Raw genomic sequence first — 22822 nt, forward strand, 5'->3', positions numbered from 1 at the left:
GCTGGCGGGTGAAGTCATCGTGTCCATTGTCTCCCCTCGGCCCCCTCGGGCGGGCGGGGGCCTGTCCCGCCGCGGCCCGTGGCGGCGGAGCGCGGCGCAGCGGGGCCCGGGCCGGCTCAGCCCCCGCCGCGGCGGGGCGGCCACCGGGCTCGGTTTCGCTTCGCCTCGCGGCGTGTGCGCGGAGGTGCTGCCGCGGGGGGGGGACGGGGAGGTCCGCGCGCCGCCCCCGGGAGCAGCTCTCGCCCTCAGCCCGRCCTTAGCGACTCGGAGGCGGCCGGGAGCGCGGAGGGGTTTCAGGTGCCCGGGGAGATTCTCGCCGCTTCCCTCCAGCGTGTCTCAGCTGCGCGGGTGGCGGCGGGGCAGGCGGCGGCGTTTTCGCTGCGCGGGTCCCGCCGCGGAGCCGGGAGCTGCCCGCCCGCCCGGCGCGCGCGGGGCAGCGAGAAGAGGGGCAACAAGCACTTTTCACAACCAGCGCGCGTGTGAAGCGAAGGAGCTGAAGAGGTGGTCGGCGAAGGGGAGGTGGCCTTCTGCCTTCCCCCTCCCGCTCTGGGGCTCTGTCACAAAAAAAAAAATGGGGCTGTGCCAAGGGGACTGTGGTAAGATGCAGTTACTGCCAAGCAGAGAAATCAAAATTTGAAGCCTTCATGCCTTTGTGTGGACTCTTACTGCAAATGTGCCTGTGTTTCCCTGTGAGAAGCACAACAGATCTTGTTTCTGTTAAAATACTGTAGTTGTCGTTGGTACTGATCGGCGCTTTATCTCAATTGTCATCAAGGACAGCATTATTTTGAAAAGGCAGAGAGCAGTTCAGGAAAGGGATCTTGCAGCATTTAATTCGGTCGATTATTCATAAATTTGTTTATTTTAAAATAACTATTTTCATCAATCTTAATTTCAACTTCTAGGTTAAAAAAAATATCCTTTTTTGTCAGCCAGACAGTATTTCAGAATTTGATGAAATGCTTTGTACCGTGCCCATAGGAAAAGATTGTTTTCAGTTTTGTATTCAGATGGAACCGAAGTGGAGGTTCCCAATTGCCCGGTTACCAGAATTCACTTGCATGTATAAAAACAGTGGCTGTCTAGTATCATTTAACAACTGCCTGAAATTTTACCATTATTTAACTGTAAACACTTAAATGTTCATTCTTAAAACTGTTCACAAAAGCTGAGAAAACACTTCTTTAATTGAATGTGAATTAGGCCTTTTTGGACCAGGAAATGAAAATTTCACTTTCTTTTGCATAATGGCAATAATGCTACTCTTAAAAACAAGTTCAGTAAAAAGGCTTACATGAGACCTCTTTCCCATATGCATTTTTATTGAACTATGCCAGTTTCAATTTTGCTTTATAAAGTTCTTGTTGGATAAAATGTTTATTGGTCATCTCTTAAGTGAACTAAATTCTGAATTCTACTTTTTTTCTTCATGTTGTCAGCTATTTTTGAGGCTGAGGACATCAGATCATTAATTCTAAAGGAGGGAGTCAAAAATCTGTGTAGATGTAGTTTTCTTCTCTCACCCTCTCCAAAATCTACTAGCCAAATGGCAGGTTTCTTATCTAGAGCAGTCATCAGATTTCGATTAGTTATGCCAGCAAAGGTTCAGGAAGAAGGAAGATACTTGACAGATGTATTTGTTTACCTTCATAATGTGTACAAATCCTAATCTCTGTATTAGTAAATGAATCATTAAAACTCCCTTAGCCATGGGATTCCCAGATAACAGTAATGTGTGCATTAGGAAGACTTGCTTTATGTGATTATTATCAGTTTATGAAAGAACACAAATCCTTGAGTTCTTGTGGTAGCTGCATAAAGCCTTTTGTGATGGAAAATGTGCCTAAGCTTTCTTATTCATGAACAACATTTTGTTGCTACTCCCAGTGACAAGAACAAACTTCAGGAGCTGTAATGTTATCTGTCCCTCTAAATTTGTTCAATGGGTAGGTGATTTTTCCAGTCTTTTTTTTTTCTTTTCAGTTTGCTTGGGATTTTTTGCTCCTCACTAAAGTGTCCCTCACAAAGGTATTTTTTTTCCCTTTCAGGCAAACAAAGTAGGAGGCCTAAATCTTTTCACAGAACTTCTGAATCCTGTTTTGAAAGTGCTAAGAAGGGTCTTTGAACTCTGAAGTGCAACTACACTGTTCTGCACCGCTGTCCTCTGATGGCCTTTAGCCAAGGTCATGGTCTCTATTATGGGGTCAGTTTACTCTGGCCCACAGTTGAACATCCATAATTAGCTTTGTGATTTATTTTCTGAATTGTGTCTTAAACGCCACATACCAGCCTAGTAGAATAAATTTTAATATCTGACTAAAACAAGTTAATGGATACACGATTTAGTTGCCACTCTACTTGATCTGATGTCTGATTTATAGCTGAGCTGCAAGTCACTCTGATTCTTTCTCAGCATCAGCGAACACTCTTTGCAGTAGTAGTATAAATGTTCATGCTAACACTGGCTTATCCACGAGGAAGTTAATTTCAATTTTTCTCTTTTTGCATTTGTCTTAGCTCTAAGTTTCCGTTGTCCCTTCTCTGTTAACTGATGGAAGATGTGTAGCTGAATGAATCAGTGCGTATACACACTTCAAGATACTAAGAATGATGTTGGATATTATATTGCTAAATGCATCTGAATTGCACATGGAGGTAGATTTCCACCAAGAAGGTAAAAAGTTACTTTGAGCCTTTGAAATTTGGTTATTTTTAATAATGTTGGACTTGAATTTCAGCAATGTCTGTTTTCTTTTGCTGTAGCAAGACTATGGAAGAGGCTGTGTCTGTACCTAGAAAATAGTTAGTTGTTTTTTTTAATAATGTTCCTAATTTTTGTCAAGAGGGGAATTCCTTCTATTTTTGATTCTCTGAACGAGAAATTTTGACTATGATTTAGTCTAATTATAGTTCATTTTTAATAATGTAGTTTTAAAATCTGCAATGAAATGATTTTTAAGGAAAAGTCAGAACCTTTTTGTGTTATATATAGATCAGAACTCAGATATGCTGTGCTCTAACTAGAAAAAAGTCCAAATAAACTAAAAATTTCCCCTCAATTCTTCCCTATGTTTTTTGCTGTTCAGAGTAGAATTTCAGTCTTCTTAAGTTTTCACTTAGAGGTTACTTCAAAAGGCACTTTGGCACTTTTATCTTCTTTTTAAAAATTTTGTGGTAAGTTATTATGCAAGATCTTTGATCGCTTGCTGATATTTAGGGATTCACAGATTTAGTCCAAAATTCTGTAAATTAACATTCACCTTAGCATCCCAGATTTTCTTGTAAGGATATTTTTTAGTTGATGAGATCAATGGAAGAGTCTTTGCTCATCTGAGTCATAAGAAGGTATAGTCTTTTTCAGTGGTCTCTAGTTGTTTCATGTGCATTTCTGGCAATTCTCAGGCACTGTAGCAACTTGATTTTGATTGCTGGTCCTTTCTTGGCAGGCTTTGCTCTTCTTTTCCTTTTCTTCTATTAGTGTAGCACACTCTCATGCTGGCTGAAGGATCCAAAATGAGGAATGGAAGATATCTATAGAGAACTATAGATGTTTTATGTAACTAACGTATTACAAGCTTCAACTGCAAGTTTTTTTGTTGTGTGCATGGCCTATACCACTTAGGAATAGTCTTTGAGTTCTTGAAAGACATAATGTGGTAGAATATCAGAGGATCAGCTAGAATTCAGAGAAGCAAGAAGACCCCTACAGCCGAGCTGTAAGATGTCCTTTGCGATTTCACTGTTAAGTCTTTCCTCATTAAGGCAAGTGAGGAGGGCCTTGACTCATTCTTTTACTTGACTTTGATGGAAGTTGTGGCACACTTCTAAGAGAAGATTTGACCTCACCATTAGGTTTATCTATGGAATAAGAAGAAATAGGAGTGCTTCCATTACTTACTTTCGAAGGAAAGGCTACAGTAGGCTTTTCTACTCTTAAATGTATCAACTGTAGATTCAACTCAGTCACCTGTTGGATGACTAGTAGTATCTTGCTGGGCAGGTAGCCAGAACACTGCAACTGTAATTGCCTTTTGCAAGATGAAAATAGCTTTAGAAGAGTGTTTTTTTTCTGAAGGGCGAGTTGCAACAGGTTCACTTTACATCTAGATATCACACCAGGCTAGAAAGCTGATATAAGAGTTGCTTTAACTTAAAGCAACTTAGCACAGAGATCTAATGAAATGAGCTTAATTAAAAATTGCATATACACAGGTGTTTCCTCAGGCATTAAAACTTCCTCTCTTCAGAGGCCAGCATATCYCCTAATGATGTCTTCAGCAAGATGTTTGAAGGGCACCTTGCAGAAATAAATGTTTGTAGCAATTCAGTTTGGTATAGTTACTTGCTTTTTTGCTTCCTAAGTAGAGCACAACTCTGTTAATGCAAGTATCCTGTTATTGTTCAGTACAATCTGTCATTGTGGGACTCTGTCAATTCTGTTCTGTTGCCATTTATAGTTGGGATAAATTACTGTTAAACACTTTTCCATAGGCCCTTTAGCTGCTCCCTTAAGGCAGATTAGAGCTCTTATTCCAAACTGGAGCCCCCGGCTGTGCCCTTCAATTGTTCTGTTTATTGCTTGAAGAGCAGCTTCAGCAAGAGACCTTACTCTGGAGAAACTGTTTGAAATAAGCATCTTGTTGCTTTGTTCTCACTGTGAGTCATTGATGCTACATAATCTCAATAAATAGGAGTATCGACTTTAAGTTTCTCAGCTAATGATCAGATAATTTCCATAAAACTAAATTGTCCAGCATGCTGGAAATGTAAGACAGTTCCTATACTATACTGCTTAGTGCACTGTGTGCGATTTCTGGTGGAACAAATTTACCATATATGTTTGCAGGAAATGGTTTGTAAGGAGTGCAAAGTGGTCCAGGACCTCAGAGGGATCTACTGAATGCTGCGGAATTCAGGTGGAAAGTCCTGGACTAAAGATTTTAGCTGAGTCATGGGGATTTCACAGTGATTTCACAGTGCTGTATGGGTAGCTTATTTGATATGTGAACACCACAGCACTATTGTTGCTGCACCTTGTTTATATGTATAATAACTTTAATTTATCTGTCTGCTCTTAGATTCTGCAGACAAATAAAATCTTTCTTAGCACCATAATGATTAATAATGGTTGCATTCTGAAGAATAAGAGTATTGGTGGTACCATGCCTAAATTTGTCATTCATGCAATTCCTTTGCTGAAAATTCATAGTGTACAGAACTTGAACTGGATAAGGGGAGGGATATTTTGGCAGATCTGCAATATCATCATTCAAAACTCATTCTCAGGAAGAAACATTTAAACCCTTTTTTAGGAAATGGAAGACTTTTACTCTGTCTAAATCAGATTGTTGAAGACTACTTTTTCTCCAAGTGATTTGTGTTTCTTAGGACCTGAGAAATTGGTTGCCATATGCTCAACCCAGATTCAGTGTTGCAGCTCTTTGTATCAGAATCTAATTGTACCTTGACAGTGAATGTTTTACGGAAGCAGTAACTGAGTATCTGTAAGATAATTCTGTGTAATAAGTGAAGATACGGACTGAGGATGGTTGTTAAAATGTACTGTTTGGGTTCTCTCCTTCCTATCAAAATCCTTTGTGTAGGGAAGAGAGCTGTCCCTCAATCATATAATGGAAGAACATTTGACTGGGAATAGATAATGATTGTATTTATACCACGCAGTTGGCAAGGGAATTGAAGAATAAAGCCGACTAAGAAACTGAGCAATCTAATGTGCTGATTAATGTGGAAAAAAAGTGGCTGTGTGACACAGTCTGTTCAAAATTAAAAACTGTCTTTTGATCTATGTGTACTAGAAAAATAATTTTTATCACAAAGATTTCTTCACCATATGTCCCAGTGAAGGTGCTCTGACTTTGTATTCCTTTACCGTAAATCAAATATTAACAGAATATAGTCTTTAAACTTACTTATTTTTTGCAGAGTTGAAACCCTTGCTTCAGTTTCTGATGAAGAGTAGTCTCCTTCTCGGTTTCATTTTACCTGTAAAGCTATATCTAATACTTGCTTTTTGTTTGACTTCATATCTTTAAAAAAAAAAAATAATAAAAGTCAGTCTTTCCTTTATATGACACTGCTAAATATGTCTTCATGGGAGACCAGGAGCTCTTTTACTCAGGGCCAGGGATGGGGATATCAAACTTCTAGGTCCTTTTTAAGCAAAGGGATCTGCAGCCTTCGTAGGCTGTGAAGGCAGGCTGTTGCCTGCCTGGCACATAAGGTTCCCCAGCCAACACAGGTTTAGCTGTGGGACAGCACAGAGAAGAGTGCAGCACTGCTGTGCTTGTTATTTTCCATAATTTCAAAATGCTTCTGTCTTAAACCATCTCCATTTGGGCTGAGGGATTTTTGTATCTAGTGATCAAATGTATTTCCTACCCAACTTGTTAATCTTTTTCCCTTTCTTTCTTCCCCTTACTGTTCCTATTTGCTGTTGGCTTTTTTTCCCCGTTATGTGGCAGCAAACTCTTGTTCAGACTTTGTCTGTGGTGGTGGCAGGTAGTTGCAGAAAAGTAGACTTTGCCTTCTGTGATCTGACACTGGGCAGAAATTCAGCCAGGGTAAGAATAGAAGAGAGCCTTGTAAGCTCAGCAGATGAATCCAGAGTCTTTCCACTATTAACAATTAAAGGATGATTCCAAGGTAAATTAGATAATGGAGTAACAAACTAATGAAAAGAGAACAAAGGATGAAAAAGAAAAAGATCCTGCCTTGCAAGAATTTGGATTATTGGGATTACATGCTGCCTGCCTGTCTGGGAAAGGAACAACAAGCTCCCTTGTTTTCGGTATTAATTTAGTTAGTGGATAATGTGTGTGATGTGTCAGAGAAGTTTATCTTATGTTGTTGAACTGAGGATTTGCAAAGGAGGTGGTGTTTACTGGGGGAATTAGTTAAGAAACAGAAGCATCCTGTTTTGCCCTGCCCAGCAGTGTTGCAGCCTTTTCCCTAAAACAGAGTAAGCAGTGATAAAACAGTTTCTTCCCACCTCCTACACTTTGCCCTAATCAACATAATATCATGGCTGGATCTAGACCAAGAAGTGTCATTTGAATAAAATATGAAGACAGTGAAATAGTATTCTTGCCATTCTTTTTTTTTTTTCTCTCTCTGTTTTGTTTTGGAGATGTGATATGCTGCTGTGTCTTTTTAGGGCTGTATAGTTAATCCATATGTTTTTTTGTTAACTGAAAGGTCATATAATATTGCCTTTCTGTTTTAAGGGTAACATATGATTTCTAAGCCACAACTTCAACTTAAATCATCTCCCGCAAACTGTGAGGACCTTTGTACTGTATGCCTTTAAAGCCATTCTAGAGAAAATGGCATATGCACAATTAATGTGAAGCCACAATACGCAGCATTTATGGGACAGGTCCTCTTTGTTTTTGTTCATCTCTGGTAGTTAAAAGTAGATATAATAAAGGAACATGCATTTTGATACGGTGGTGTTCCTCCTGAAATGCCTGGGAATACACCTCTAAGAGTAGACAGAAGAATGGTTTCATTGTGCTAAAAATCATTCAGTGAGGGAGCCACTCAGAACTATGAAAGAAGGGAGCTTCTGGTTGGCAATATAGTAAACAAAATACAACATCTTATGGAAAGTGTCAATAGGGGATGCTTTTGTCTCTAACAAAGTGATGTAGGTATGAAGCTCTCTGTAAAGAGAAGTCCTTTTCAAGTTAGAACTACTCACAATTAAAGTTGAACCCTTCTGAAATGTACGCTTTGGTTGTATGGTACTACTGGAGACAAGGTTGTGACTGAATATGGGTGGTTTTGGAATATCCGGTGATGCAGACAAAACCTTGTTTTGGTGACTTGGTTTCCTTCAAAGATGGGGGATATCTGATTTACATTTGTTGTTGTATGACTCTCGAGTCAAACTAGTTAATTGAAGTATGGCTTTGAGCAAGTATTGTCTAAAGTTAGAACTTTATATTTGCAGTGACTTTAACTTCTCTAATGTACACTCTGTAAAACTGTGGGTTTTGTAGGTGAAGAATGGCTCGGCTTYTAGTAGTGTGTAGAATGCAGGAATTCAGTCTTATTTTCTGGCATGAGAACAAGGAAAATGCCTTCAGGATGCTGGTAGCTTAATCTAACTTTGCTGTTGCTCAGATACCATGCTAATGAGTGCACTAGAAATAGGTGTGCATGGCTTCTGCAACAATTAGTTGACCTCTGTCTGCACTCTTCTTCTGAAGTGTTACTCATAACAATAACGTGAAATCAAGTCTGACATTGCATGCAGTTTATTGACGTTTAAGGCTTTCAGGTCAAATCCTCAAATGTTAGGAAATGTCAGAATTAAGGTTGAAGAAGCAACCATAGTTTGATTACCTTTTGTGCCTATATTAAAATACAGTCCTTAATACAACTGTAGTTCTTTTTTCTTCCTCAGAGAAGCTTTCTTCAGAACTGTTTTGCCCTTTCCATTGGGGAGTTGGTCTAGATTGGGCAGTAATAAAGCTTTATCTCTAGGACARTTGTTTCCTATACAAAAGTTCGGAGATGTAATGCAAATAAAGCAGAAGACTGAAAGGATTTTATTCTTGCTTGGTGAAGGCATCTAAATCCTGAGTGTATATACTGTATTCTATCCTTTTTCTGCTTTACGGTTGATATGTTATGTTTGGGAAGCTAACTAAAACTTTTCATAGGTTAACGTCAGTGGTATGTCTTGAGGTTTTTTGTGTATCCACTTGATACTGTAGGAACTGACTTACAAAAGCAGTGAGCAGGCACAACCAGGCCTGAAGTCAGTGGAAGCTTGTCTTTGAACATGTAATTTGCTGTATAACATAGTCAGAAAGAAATTAAGTTCTTATGTGTATCAGGTCAGGCACCTGAGCTTGATAAGTAGTTCCATCCTTAATCATATACTTTAATATCATATCTATTAATAGGCTTAATAAGCATTTTACTTCACTGTGATGAATACGGTATTTGACTGTTTTAGCAATATTACTCTAACACGATCAGTGTTCTACAAAGTTGTATGAGGAAATCAATTCCTGCTTTCAATGTAGAATTATATTCCGTAGTGTGCTCTTTTTTCTTTCTTTTTTAAGATAGGAGACAAATGAGAGAAAAAACCCAAAATACTGAATAGTAACCTGGTAAGTGTGAATCTGGCAAGGATTCTGCAAGGGGAAAAGGGATAATGGCCATGCAATTAAGCTGTCATAGCATACTTCAGCTCTCATTTCCAAACTCCAGGTCTTAATTCTGTTTACTTGATGAAGTTATTTTAATGTAGTTTGGGTGCTGTTTCCTAGTTGTTAAAAATAATAATTGCAATCAAAACAGGTCTGGAACCTACTCACTAGGCAGACCTCTGCTATTTGAGCTAGTAGTATCTAATAATACTCTGTCATGCTTTATAAGGATCAGCCCTAGATAGTATGATCTATGTGCTTGCGCAAAGGGTTTTGCGGATATCTGCAGACTGTGGAGGACAAGGCCTAGAGAAATGCATGTTCTGACTGTCCAAGACTTTCATTGCCTCCCCCCACCCCCGGCAATACACCTTTTACTTTCTGCCTACCTACACTACTTTATGCAATTCTTATCCCATTTAGTTGGTTATGATTTGTGTTAGGAAGATACTCCAGCCAATCTAAATTCTTAGCCTTTTGAGTTCCTGATTTGATCTCTGTCCGTCTTTCCTGCCATTCAGAGATGCTCCCTCTCCCAGCTTGCCCAGTTCTACTACTTCGTAGTGTCTCCTTACATTATTTTCACCCTGTGCTTGTTAGCTCATTTTCGTCTAGTGTTTGAGACCAGCCAGTCAGTTCTCCTGCTTCACTGGGATTTTCATGAGATTTGTTGTTTCTAGTACTTGTGCTACGGGTTTCCAGATTCTTTCCCTGAACAACTCCTGTCAGTCTCATCACTCTGTGATCCTCGTTGTTCTTGTATTTTTTTCTCTCTGGCGCTCTTTAGAGTCTCAGTTGAGTCATCCTAGCCCTGTTCAGTGCTAACTCTGTTTGCACTCCTGGCAGCCACCACTTCCACCGTTAAAATTGCAGCATGATTCAAGTTGAGAGGGATGTTTGGAGGGCATCTTGTCCAAGCCCCATGCTCAGAGCCAGGGCTAATGTTAGGTCAGGTTGCTCAGAACCTTGTCTATGCATGTTTGGACTATATCCACTCTTGTTTAATCTACTCTGTTTTTTTATTTCCTTCTTTTCCATGAGTTTAATCCTGTCCCCTCTGCATTAGGTCCAAATACCTTCTATAACGCTGTTACCCAGTAATGGGATGTTGGGAAGCATAAAACAGCTTCCTTTATTTTCTGGTACTTCAACTCAGCATATTGTGCACCTGAAAATGAAAGAAAGATCCTGTTCAATGCCAGACTGGATCACATTCAATAGATGTTTTAGCAGCTAAAATACATCCTGTAAGCTGGAAATTGTGCATCTTCTCTTCTGTTCCCCAAAACTTGTAAGCGTGACTGTGTTGACATTGTCACAACACTGACAAACTGTGCATCCTTGATGCAGTGGTCAGAATGAAATCCCAGTCTCAAAGCATGCTAGTGCGAAAGCTTTCCAGAGAAAGTATAGTCAGTTTTGGATTTATTTTCTATTCTAAGATACTCTTTTCCTTCAAGTGCTCTTTTTTTGGAATTGGTTGAAGTGTTTTGGTTGAAATAATAAGAGATCTGAAGAAGATTCTTCGTGTGTAACTTTTCAGCCCAGTTATGCTTGAGAAGATTCTAAACAGACTTGGAAATAGGATATTGTAATGGGAAGTGTCAGCCAATATTAATAATAGAGCTACCAATCTTACAACAAGAAATCATTATCTTTTACAATAAAAGATGTATTAAACTGTAAAAATGAGGTGAGTCACAATGCATTTAACTTCTTATTACTCTTTGGTTTCTGTTTTCAGCAGCATGGTTATATTTTTCCAAATTGACTTAATCTGACTGTCTGCTTACATTCCCTTCCCCCATAACAGCATCTGCTGTTTAACCATGAGATGCTATATCCATCCTTGCTTTAAGCCTGCTGCTGCCTTTTGTAGCACTGCCGTACTCCTCCATGTGCTGCTCATATATGTGGCTTGTAGAATGAGGCTTTTGGGGGGTTAGTCCTGCAGAATGGTGTAGCATGCTAGTTTGGGAGCTTAGCTGCTGTCGTAAGGGCCTCAGTGGTTTAAAATGCTAAATCTGTTAACTGGTCCTGTTCATTACCGTCTTTCTCTTGGATTTTATCAACCTACAGCCATCAATATAATCAAATGAATACCCTTGCTTTCATTCACATCTGGAGATTTAGCTTCAATACACCTCATAGGAAGTTTAAACTAAATACCTGACTTTGTTCTGAAGGGGGCAAGGTGACCCTGTTATGAATTTCTGCTGTGGGGTGGGTAACCCACTGCTGAGACAGAGTGAACAACTCTCTCTGTTTCTCTAATTCACACCTTTTAAGCTTTTAACTACTGCAATCTAACTTAAAATTTCGTTTCCATATAACTTTTAAACTGTCATGTGCCTAACTATTTCACCATTTAATTGTAACGATGTTGAGAATTTTCCCTATATATCTACAACTTAAAGTGACATCAACCTTTTCCTGGCACTATAACCATTTAATTTTCTATTTTGGGCCATAGAGCAGCACTTGCTAATTCTGTGGAATACCATATGGTAGCTTTCGTTTTGTGAATTAGTAAGACAAATATTACAGTATATGCTGTAGCAAGTAACTTAAATGTTTGAAAGATCCCATGTGCCAACAATCTAAGTTCCTTTTTAACAAAGTTAAATAGCTTTTAAGTGGAATTATACACCTGCTTCCTCTAATGTATTTGCGTAGCTATTTTCTTTGGAACTGTAGGAGGAAATAAATGGTTTCAAATAAACAGTGAAGCTCCTGACTTCAAAGAACTTCCTTCAGAAGTGAAATAACTTCGCTTTCCTTTTTGAAATGAATAAAAAATAATCATACCTTACCTTGTTACTTCTTTTTTCCTATGTGTATAAATCTACTGGAATTTTCATCTTGGATCTTTTATAAGAAAAGAATTACTAGTATAGGACATCTCAAATTAGTGTTGAAAATGCTTGGCTGGTTTTATTCTCATCTGTTGCATATCTTAAGTTATGATGATGTAAAAAGAAAAGGGTTCGTCCTTGGAGATGAACTCCCTTGTTGAGAAGAGGCAGTACAGCAAAATTTTTCTGCATTGATGCCGCAGAACAGTGTTTCTTCTTCTTCAATGACTCCTTCCTTACCTAGAGTATCCCAGAAATAAACTAGATATCATCTGCTCTCATGCTCTCCTTAACCAGAACAATACTCAAGTAATATGATTATAATGTAATAGTTTTTACTGGCAAAGGCTGCTTAATTAGGATGTCTGCAGATATTTGGTCTTGAAATAAGCTTATATATACACAAACAGATCAAATGTCCAAAAGTGTTAGACACACAGTTGTTTTCATTATTCTTGTAATAACTCAAGTACTGAACACTCCTGAAAATCTGTTGCTTTGTTCAGATTTCTTCAGCAGTTCAGTTCTTTTGCAAGTCTGATTTGTAAGGACTGCTTTTCCCCTACCCTCTTAAGATGCTGAATGTATGTACTTTTGCTTTGCTTGTAAGTGTATGTTTAGCATTTTCAAAAACTTGATGCCTTTTTTGCTCAGGCCTGTTATCAGAACTTTTTATTGAAGTATGCTCTTCTAATGCTGTATATAATATTAATAATTATTTATGCATATGCTGCTTACAGCTATCTTTTTGGAAATAATGCTGTTTCTACAGCTTCTTCCAGTTCACCTCTATTTCCCAGCAGATTATTGATAGGTTCAGAGAAACATTTTCCAAGTCTGTGATTAGTGAAATACTTAATTCTTATTGAAAAGCCAGACCTGGTGTGAATTAATATGAATACAAGGACTATATTTTATATGCAAAATGCTCTCTTTATCACAGTAATTGATCTGATTTCCTCTTACTTTTCATCATGGCCATAATATTAATATTAAATAATTTTAATTATAAATATTAATAAAAATAATGATTTTAATCACTAAATAAGTTGTTATAATAACATCAAATCATTAAATTATTGAAAAACATGCCTGTCACAGCTAGATAAGCATGTAGATAAGCATTTTATTAGAATAAATTTACTTTAATTCTTTTTTAAGGAAGCTTTTCTTCACGAACTTATTTAGGTTAGTATACTTGCATATTAATAAAGTACATTGCTTTCCATCCTATATTTGGTATTTTGTGAAGGCATTTTTTTTTTAAGAAAAGAATATTTGTTAGAAAATTGAAATACTAATGTATCTTTCTTTTATATGGCCATAATATTTGAACTGCAAGGTTATATATTGTTTAACTTCTTAACAAACTTGCTTTAGATTTGAGAGAGCTTGCATTCCTCTCAGAAATTGTATGCTAACATTCTTTTAAAAAGGCATAACTTTGAATTACTGGAGGATCAGACATTCAGGGCATCAGTTTAAAAACTTTACTCTTGCTGGCTGTGGTAGCAAACTGCAGTTTATAGCTAATTATATATTTAAAATAATGAGAAAAATGAGATTTGGAATAAAATTAATTCATTTCTGAGCTGACTTATGGTAATTGGTTTAACCCTGGAGACATGAGCTATACATGCTGGCTAGGTATCTAAGAAATCTTAGTAACTTGAAGAGTATCAGTATACTCCTGCTATATCCTATTTTTAGTTGTAGCCAATCTCTAATACCTGAGAGGAAGGTAAATTTCCCTTCCTCCTTTAAATTGGAAACAAAAAAAGTAATTAAAAACAAACAAACAAACAAACAAACAAACCCAAACTCTGAAATGCATTGGGCTAAGAAGGCACCTTCATTTCTGACCCCTGCAGGTGGCCAGTGAAAACTTTGCAGCTGGGGATTAAATCACTAAAACAAGTATCAGTTTCAGCTGAGAGACATCCAGCAAGCTCCAAGGGGATTTTATTGCAAGGTTAATAATGCTTCACAGAGAAGAAAAAAATATGGTGGTGTTTTGCTGTGGAACTTAGTGTTAAAAGGGAAGCTGTACCTGGTCAGGGGACAGTTGTGTAGGTTTTTTTTTTTTTCCTCCCTGCAGACTATTTTTGATTGAGGGGGAAAAAATCTTCTGTGAAGTTCTCCTAAGAAATTGACCTTTACTTTGAACAATTTTAGTCCAGAGTTGAAATTCAAGTTGTTATTATGGTATCTAGCAGGGGGCTGTAGTCTGGCTCTCTTCTTCCTCTGTCTGTGCAATTGGACAGCTGTCAGCATGTCCTGTGACATCCCGAGTTAAAAGACTTCAACTGTTGACTGTCATTTTAATTTTTTGTGGAAAGACATTTTCTTGAAGATTTGGCTTCTCTATTGCAATTTTTTCTACGCTTTTTTTTGTATGTGTGTGACTCCTTTTTAAGGGGAGGGGAAGCCGGCAGGAATGGTGCTCATGGATGATATGATTATGCATCGCGTGGAAAGTGACTTCAGAACTTGCTTAGTATTTGTTCTTGTCACCATTGTAACTTATTTCATGACATTCGTTGAAGGACCTTTTATTCATTCCTGAACATTCTGGTTAGCGGTTTTGGAAACATAAATGAATAGATGTATAGACATAAGCATTATTTCGAAAGAAGGAAGTATGAGAGAATATATTGAGGACAAGTATGGGGTGGGAGCATGAAAAAGGCAGTCAGAGGAATGGGGTTTAAAACATTTGTGAGAAAGAGAGGACCCAGCCATTACTTAGCTTTTTGAAGAGAGCAATAAACTGGGGCTACGTTCATGTGATAGTTGGGAACCAATTAAATTCTTCAGAAAGAGTTTGATTTACTTATAGGTTTAGGAAAAATGATGATAAATTGAAGTCAGGATAGGGGCATGAATAGAAATTACTCATTTTGTATATGAAAAAGTTAAAAGCCATGCTTTTCTCTTAAAAATGGTTAAAGAAGCATATCATAGGTGTAATACTTAGGTTATCAATTATGCTTGGTTTTCCCTCTTTTAATTTAAGGTCCTGAGAGCTCAACTGATGTCCAAGAATCTAGCTAATTTCTTTCCTTTCAATGCATTGCCAGTAATAAAAGTTCAGGAAAAATTATATCCTATTTTCCTGCTTTTGTAACCCTAGTTGTCTTAATTGTATTTTATACTGTGCAGGTATAGCTTTACAAATTAAATAGAATAGTTTACCAGAGGAGAATCAAAATCTACTTTATTCTCTTGGCAGGGTTGTCTCTGGCATTTGTAGCAATAATAGTAAAATTTTCTTTAAAAATAAAACTAAAAACTTGCTAATCTCCACATATAAGAAAATGCTAGTGTTTGTCAATTGTAGAAAAAAAGATCCTTTAGGATTTAGAACAGTGATAGAGAATGACAGTACTTGGTGGCTGTTGCCATTAGGCATCTATCATACGGAACTATAGTGTTCTTCAGCCATTGAGATTGCTTGCTGTTACTATACATATACAGAACATAGTGCCATTTGAGGAATTTTGTTCTGTTCCTTGTAGGTTTCTGTGTTATTTTTTATAACATTTATTGTTAAAGAATTAGGACATTACAAACAGTGAGTATGAACTTGCTGGATGTATTTCAAAACATAATATTATTAGTTTAGTTTCTGATACGTAAATAATTAAATAGATTGGATTCTGGATGCTGCTTTATGATCAAATTAGTCAAGTTTACTCTCTTCATTTGATGGTGGAGAGAAACAACCTGAACATCATCTAGGCTTTTCATTGTGATAATTTATTCAAATAGGATATATTCAAAGTGTATGTGCAAAGTCTATTACAGCAGTAACTCCTTAAGTAGGTAGTTCTTAGTGTTTTAATTTGCATTGCAATGGCAAGATTTCATCCAAAAGAAAGCTGACCACAAAAATAAATGGAGGAAGTCTTAGTGGAATGCAAGTATAATATCGACAGCGTATCTGTGAAACGGAGGCCCAGAGCTGTTTTGCATAAAGCCTATTCTGTGGCAAAGCTGGAAAGAAAAAGAGAAAGAAAAAGAGGATTCACTCTGCTTTGGCACTGATGTTTATTTGGAAGCCCACATATCTCTTCCTACCTTGGCTAGTGTTCTGTAAGTCAGTACACTTATATAAGGGTCACTTATGTTTCATTTATTCAATTTCCACCTGAAAATGTCCTACATCAGAAGGACTGTGGAGGAGACCTGTGATCCACCATGGTAACAAAGAAAACCCTAATTTGTTTTCCTTTTCTGAGCAATCTGTTAGTTACACTGTTATCTATTAAAATTGTGATATGATAGGTCAATTTGTCTGTTGCAGTTTCTGTCACTTTAAAAAAAAATCTTATGTAAGACCAAAAAATTTCATGGTGTTTCTTTTCAAGGTTTATTATTTCAGTCTGATTCATTTCCTGTTTTTCTGCTGATGTACTGACAAAAGCAGAAACAAGTATCCTTCAACTGTTCTTTTGTAAATTGAGAAAATACGTAATTTATTGTATTGCAAGTGGCTGTGTGTAACTGAAAAGATTTATACAGTTCTTCCCTGTCTCAGGCATTGCTCGTGCATTTGCTTTCTGGAACAAATCCCTGGTGCATTTCCTTCCCCTGCCAACCCCATTGCTCCCCAGGTCTCAGCTCTTTACAGCTGGCAGTCCTGTTCAGATGGGAGAAGGATAAGGACAAGTTAAAACTGCTGTTCTCCTTGGATCATAATGTAAGAACCAGGTGATACTCAGTAAAATTTGTGGCAAATTACGTATTTTAAAGGGGTAAAATGCTTCAAACCATGCTTGATTACTGTTGAACCCATTGCCATAGAATTTCTTGAGGACTCACAGACAGAGTCTGTGTCTATCTTGACAGATATTTGAAATTTATATGGATAGCAATGTAGAAAGTTACAATAGAAATTAGTGGTGCATACTGGCAGGGAGATGAGCTTTCTAGATTTGAAAGTAGTCTGTCAGGAGTTCATGTTTAGGGGGTGGGCCCAGTGAGAGGTTGCTTGCATCCTTCATCCTCGCTATCGAGTCTTGAAGACAGGATCCTGGACCCCAGTGTAATTYGGTATAACGGTTCCTGTGTTCCTGTGAAGTTTGGGGGTAGTGAGGCATGTAGGTGATTAGTCAAATGACAGACTGTTTTCTTAGTGGTTACTGATATCTTGAAATGTGTTAGAATTGTAATATTTTGATACATATATTTTTATAAGGTTTATGATGCTTGAGTAAAATATGCATTTTGTTTTTAATACAGTATATATTAAAGGTGTGACAAAAGAGTATTTCTTACATAAAAGCTAAATTGCATTCCTTTCAAGAAAATGCCTAGAAAAGGTACACTTCCATCAGGACATTTTCAATGACGTTGTAGTCCATGCCATAGCTCACAAATTTATGGCTTCGAAGGCAGCTTGAAGTTTGCAGTTCCTTTTACAAAACATAATCAGTTGAAGCAATTGCTTAAATGGCTTTTTAAATAAATTTGGGGTTACATTATTCTAGTATTTAAACCCTTTTCAAACTACTCTTTCAGAAGTAGCTTGAGTAGTAGTATAGCAGGCTTGTTCATCTTTATTTCTCTGTTAAAGAAGATCACTTCAGAGAAGCAAAAGCAAGATGTCCTATTTTTAATTCTTTCTATAGTGAGCATTTCTTTGTGTATATTAGGTTATCTTAGATGCTTAACTATAGAAATCTTCATCTAAAAGTATCGACCTTTTTCTGTTATAGCTTATGAAGCTAGTACTGCAAATTTCATTAAATACTGTGGGATTATTTTTGTTTTCTTTTTCATCAAGATACTTGCCTTTTAGATACATGGTTCCTTTGAGGATGGGAAAGACATGTAATCTTGAATGACATTAAGCCCCCAGGCTACCATTAGAGACCATATCTTTTGCTTAGCAAAGAAAAACTTCAGGGCTCTTTCTTCAGTGATGTCAGTTATATGGAGGACATCATACTGTAAAATATGAAAAGGAAGAACATAATCATTTTCTGCTTGCAAAGTCTGGATATTTGAGAGACTATTGAGATATATATGAGGGAAGAAAAAACATGCTTTATTTCTGCTCCAGATGGCAGTGGGATTTATAAATGTCCATTAAAGATAGTCAGTGATGAGACACCGGACTGGTGTTTTAAGTATCTTAGAGCACAGGTGCATGAACGCCAGTTGTGAAGTTATTGTGGCTTAATACTTAGTGGTCATTAGCTCAGATGTCGGAGGCTGACAGTTTCTGTGATCCCAGGCCACCCTGACTGTGAGATGAGACACGTTCTCTTCTGTCCGTAGTCTGCCGGTGTTACACTCTGACTGTGTGAGAGTTTGGCAAGTCACGTTATTTCTCTGCCTCAATCCCTATCTGTAAAGTAAGAATGATGCTTCCTTAGTGCTTTGTTTTTAGAACGTAATAAATTATATAAGGAAAGACACTCTTATGTGTACGCCCACTGCATAATATAGTGGAAATGGTCTTGCTAGAGCTTTGTTTTGACTGGGGCTGTTATCATCAAGCGAGCAATAAAGAGTTCATATTGTTAGGAGAGTACGTCTATACATGTATGCAATATTTGGAACTGACAGTAAATCCTATGATTAAGTGTTTAATATTTTGCATTATAAAACCAGATTTTTAGGTTTTTGATTCAAACTTTAATTGGGCTGAAACATTTATATTGTGTTGTGCCTCAATCTGGATACTTAAAAGGTGTTTCTGAGAACATAGAGGAAAATGTTTCTTTTCTTTAAAAAAAAAACCAAACAAAACACTCCTTGCAGCTGCTCTGGTGAAGCAGTAATGCCAGTGTTTCAGAGCTGGGGTGGATGTCTGGGTTTTGGGGGTTTTTTTGCTTCTGCTTAAGCAGAAGCCTTGCTCCACCTTTATTTTGTCCCTGTGAAAATTTCTGAAGAATGACAAATTCTGGAAAATTTGTTCTGAGCATTTTATTTAGAGAGCAATTGGTGTGGTATTTAAATTCCTGAATATTTCACATGCAACCAGCCTGTTTCGGCCAGTGTAGAAATTGGTCAGATACTTAAGTTGCTTCTCCCAGCTTCCAGACATCAAGTCAGTGATGAGCGCCCCAAGTGAGGGGAAATTGCCTTCTCTGCTCTTGCTTCCTTGTCAGTTTGAGAGCCTTGAGGAGAAAGTGGGAACTGCCTAACTCCAGTTCACAGGAGGTACAGGAAAAGGTGATGAGTACAGGCAACAGAGGAGGGAGATGGAAAAGGGGTAAGAGTATGCCATGAGGAGGGGTAGGAAGAAAAGGTAGCATGCCAGGATGGAGGAAGTGAGGGTGATGAAAAGGCTGAAACTACTCAAACAGAAATTCTTCTTTTAGGTCAAATTTCACTATTTCTGATAGCTTCCCCCTGTTTCCCATTATTGGTACCATCCTGCTATATGAGTATTTTGTGTCGCTCAAACCTGAGGATCTGTAGAGGAAAATGAATAGAAGAAAAGAAGGGACTGTTCACAGGTGTTATCCTTAACCCCCTGCTAAGTATTGGCCAGCGTGGGGTGTCATGTGGGTTTGGTTCCTGGGTAATGAGGGATGGGAAGGCTAAGTGGAGCTAAGCCCTGGATAGCCCTCTAAGCCACTGCTCTCTGCTGTTGTGTGAGCGTGGATTTACTGCAGAGCTTCCTGTGCTGCTCCTCTCCGCTGTATTCCACGGCCCCTGGTGTGAGAAGCACTGCAGCAGGCTGTAGCTGCTTTGAGGGAAGGTATTCTTCTAGGTTTGCTTTCCTCCTTAGAAATACATTGGCCAGTATTAATCAAATCTGATATGGGGATAGAAATCTCAAAAAGAAACTAAATCTAGCTAATGCTAGATTGGTCTTCCCATCCAGTGCCCACATGTTACTAAATCATATAAAATTTATATAAGAGAACGTATTCATGCCCTAAGCACAGAAAAAATTCTTGTTGACATTTGAAACATTATAGGTAACAGCTATGTTTTTTGGAGAGTATCAAGATAAAACTTCAGCTAGGCCACACTAGAATGAGGAGTCTGTGGTAGCCTCATCTGTACATCTGTAGTGTGTGGTGTTGGACAGGGCCCTCAGACTACTTAGTTGTTTTCCTATATGTCCATCTTAAGACATCCAGAAGTTGATTTGCAGATAGTTGTAGCTGTAAATGCTCAGCATAAGCTTTGAATGTACAGAATCCTATAAAGACATAGAACAGTCTTACAACTTCAGCAGCCTGCAGTGTCTTAATCCTATTTCAGGTGGCAGTTTTGGCCTTAATATCTGTTTTCCATTTTGTAAATTGGGAGAAATAATCTTCCACCGCAAAAATACTATGCAGATTTCACCCAAGTACTTTAAAGATTGGTTTGTTAATGCTTTTGAAGCCATAAGTCTGGTAAAAATGTCTTACGGACTTGGGTGATATTTGTGAATGCAGCTTTGTATGTTGTGAAATGGGAAATGTACAGTACATGAGGTATGGGGCCTCATTTAATGGTAAGGAAATGAGAAATAGCCATGCATGTCATGAGGCCAGCTTCAGAAGAATCAGTATGTCTCTGCAGTCCTACAGGAAGTTCAGAAGCCAGATTGAGCCTTTAGGATACTTCTGTCTGACTCAATGCCCTTTTTCCTGGAAGATCTGGAAAATGGCTGCTAGAGCACTAACTAGCATCGAGACAGCACAGCTCTTTCATCTTCTCTTACCAGAGTTCATCTACCAGGTGTTGCACTTGCACCTTCTCCTTGTAGCAAGCAGTCATCTGCTTGGGTTAGGAAGCCCAGCTTAACCTATACATCTACTTACAGCAACACTGTTGGTCAATTTTCCGTTGCAGACACAGGAAAGGATACTTCCTGATGTCTCCAGAAGTGGTGGCAAGGGTCAGATATGCCTATCCAGCCTTCCTACTTGCTGAGATTGAACAAGGATTTGATTGTGTAGTTGATGCATTGTAGCACAACATGAATGGATGGAGAGGGGGGATGCTGAATTTGAGTTTTATGGGCAACTTGCATTCTGGCATCCTTAATTTTTGAGCACTCAGTTGTGCAGTGTTAAATATTCCTCTACTAGTCATTTCTGACACAAAATCTTTTCTGTTCCATTGAAAAGCCACAAATGTAGCTGAAGCTGCTCCAAACTCTAAGGGGAAAGTGTGGGCGTATCTAAACTATTCAAATTGTATCAAAACGTAAATTTAAAGGAGGTATGTTTTTAAATGCAACTGTTGTTATCTTCCTAGTATGGAACAATGTCAGCCTGACCAGCAGCAGTTTAAAAAGGCTTCAAGCAGCATACRCTTCAGTTGGAGTTGAAGCTTGCTAGTATTAATAGATAATGGTTAAGTCTGGTAATGTGAGACAAAACAATTTGGTTTTGGATGTAGTGTTGTGACATCAGTGTTGACTTGGCAGATCGTTATTCTAGTTTATTTGCATTTATTATTCATACTCTCTACCTATTTTGGTTTTAAAATACTTTTTGAATGTATCTTGGGCTTTTTTCATGCTTAAATTCCAGTGCACGGATCTCTCAATTACAAAACTTTCATAGCTACGACGTGATCTTTCTTTGGTAGATGATAATGACAGCTTTGTCCTTCTAAGGAGGATTCATTTATAATACTGGCTATAAGTTTGTAACAAAATACTTCTATAGTTGTATCCAATTTTAAAGAGTGAGGAATTGTGCGTGTCCCTTGAAAATACCTAATAGTTGAATGTTTTCAATCAGTGGACTAGCTTGAGGATGAGAAGTGCTAAACAATGAGATTGCAAATTACAAATTAAAAAGGTGAGAGAAATAAGGACAGGAAGGAGATTATCATGAATACCTTATTTTGCTAGTCGTGATCTTTTTTTAAATGATGGGAGCAGGCAAAGCACAGAAAAGACTTGAGGAAAAAGGAGAGAAAGAGCAGCCAAAAATAAGAGAACTTCAGAATTAATTTCTGAATAATTTTTCAGTTACACAGTTGTTGTTTTTTTTTAAATACAGAGTTGAGTAATTTATTATAGTCCATAAATCCTCCTTACTGAAAACAGAGTTAATATAGCGGAAGCACATAAAAATTGCAGTTTTTGCAAAGGAAAACTAATTTGCTGAAGTAGCTATTGTTTGAATCGAGACAGACTTGAAGCTTCTAAATAACTGTCAAATCATAAAAATTGGTACTTTAACAATTTGCCTAACTTAAAAGGGTCTGATTAAAATGTCTTAATTATAGACTACTAAAACTTTTTTGATATATTATATGCCTTATTTTTCAGGTGGTTATTAAACTTCAGAGTCGCTGGAAAATAAAGTTAATTAACTCTTTCTTTGCACAGTGGAAACAGATGAGCAGCACAACTCTTACAAGGGACTTTCGTTCCTCAGTGACAACAATACGGGCCAGTGTTATTCCCCGTATTGGCACTGTTACACCATATGATTCATTTTTGTCTCATGCTAGTTGTAGCAAGGAAACCACATGCATGTTGCAGTATAACAAGGTTAGAGAAGTACATTTTGAATCAAGCATACAGAACAGTCATCAAGGCAAGGATATTTATTTGTTCTGTGGAAGTTTGTCCTGCGTTATAGAGCAGGGTCTGGAAAAACTCTCCCTTGCACAGACGTGCTTCAGCTTTGCAGTAGGAAGTTCTGTACTGCCTGAAGAAAGAAGCTGATGGTAATGTTTCTTTTCTGAAACTTTAGTTTTTTAGTTGGATTTTCTTTTTTTTAATCCCTGGCACCCCCCAAACACCCCACTATTCCCCTTCCTTCCCCCCTCTTCCTCCCCTGTCAGGAATGATTAGCGAATACA

At 37.9% G+C, this 22822-nt stretch overlaps 1 protein-coding gene across 1 annotated transcript in view; it reads left to right on the forward strand.

The window, feature by feature from the left end:
• The first annotated feature begins 1429 nt into the window (after positions 1–1429).
• RNF19A (ring finger protein 19A, RBR E3 ubiquitin protein ligase) overlaps positions 1430–22822 on the forward strand; it is a 57142-nt gene continuing 35749 nt past the window's right edge. Inside the window, exons 1-3 of the mRNA XM_026066726.1 lie at positions 1430–1946; positions 2049–2203; positions 2518–2674. The gene's annotated coding sequence lies outside the window, so the exon portion shown is untranslated. The remainder of the gene's footprint in view (positions 1947–2048; positions 2204–2517; positions 2675–22822) is intronic.

Source organism: Apteryx rowi, unplaced genomic scaffold (assembly GCF_003343035.1).
Source record: "Apteryx rowi isolate R43461 unplaced genomic scaffold, aptRow1 scaffold_247, whole genome shotgun sequence".
Lineage (NCBI taxonomy): Eukaryota > Metazoa > Chordata > Aves > Apterygiformes > Apterygidae > Apteryx > Apteryx rowi.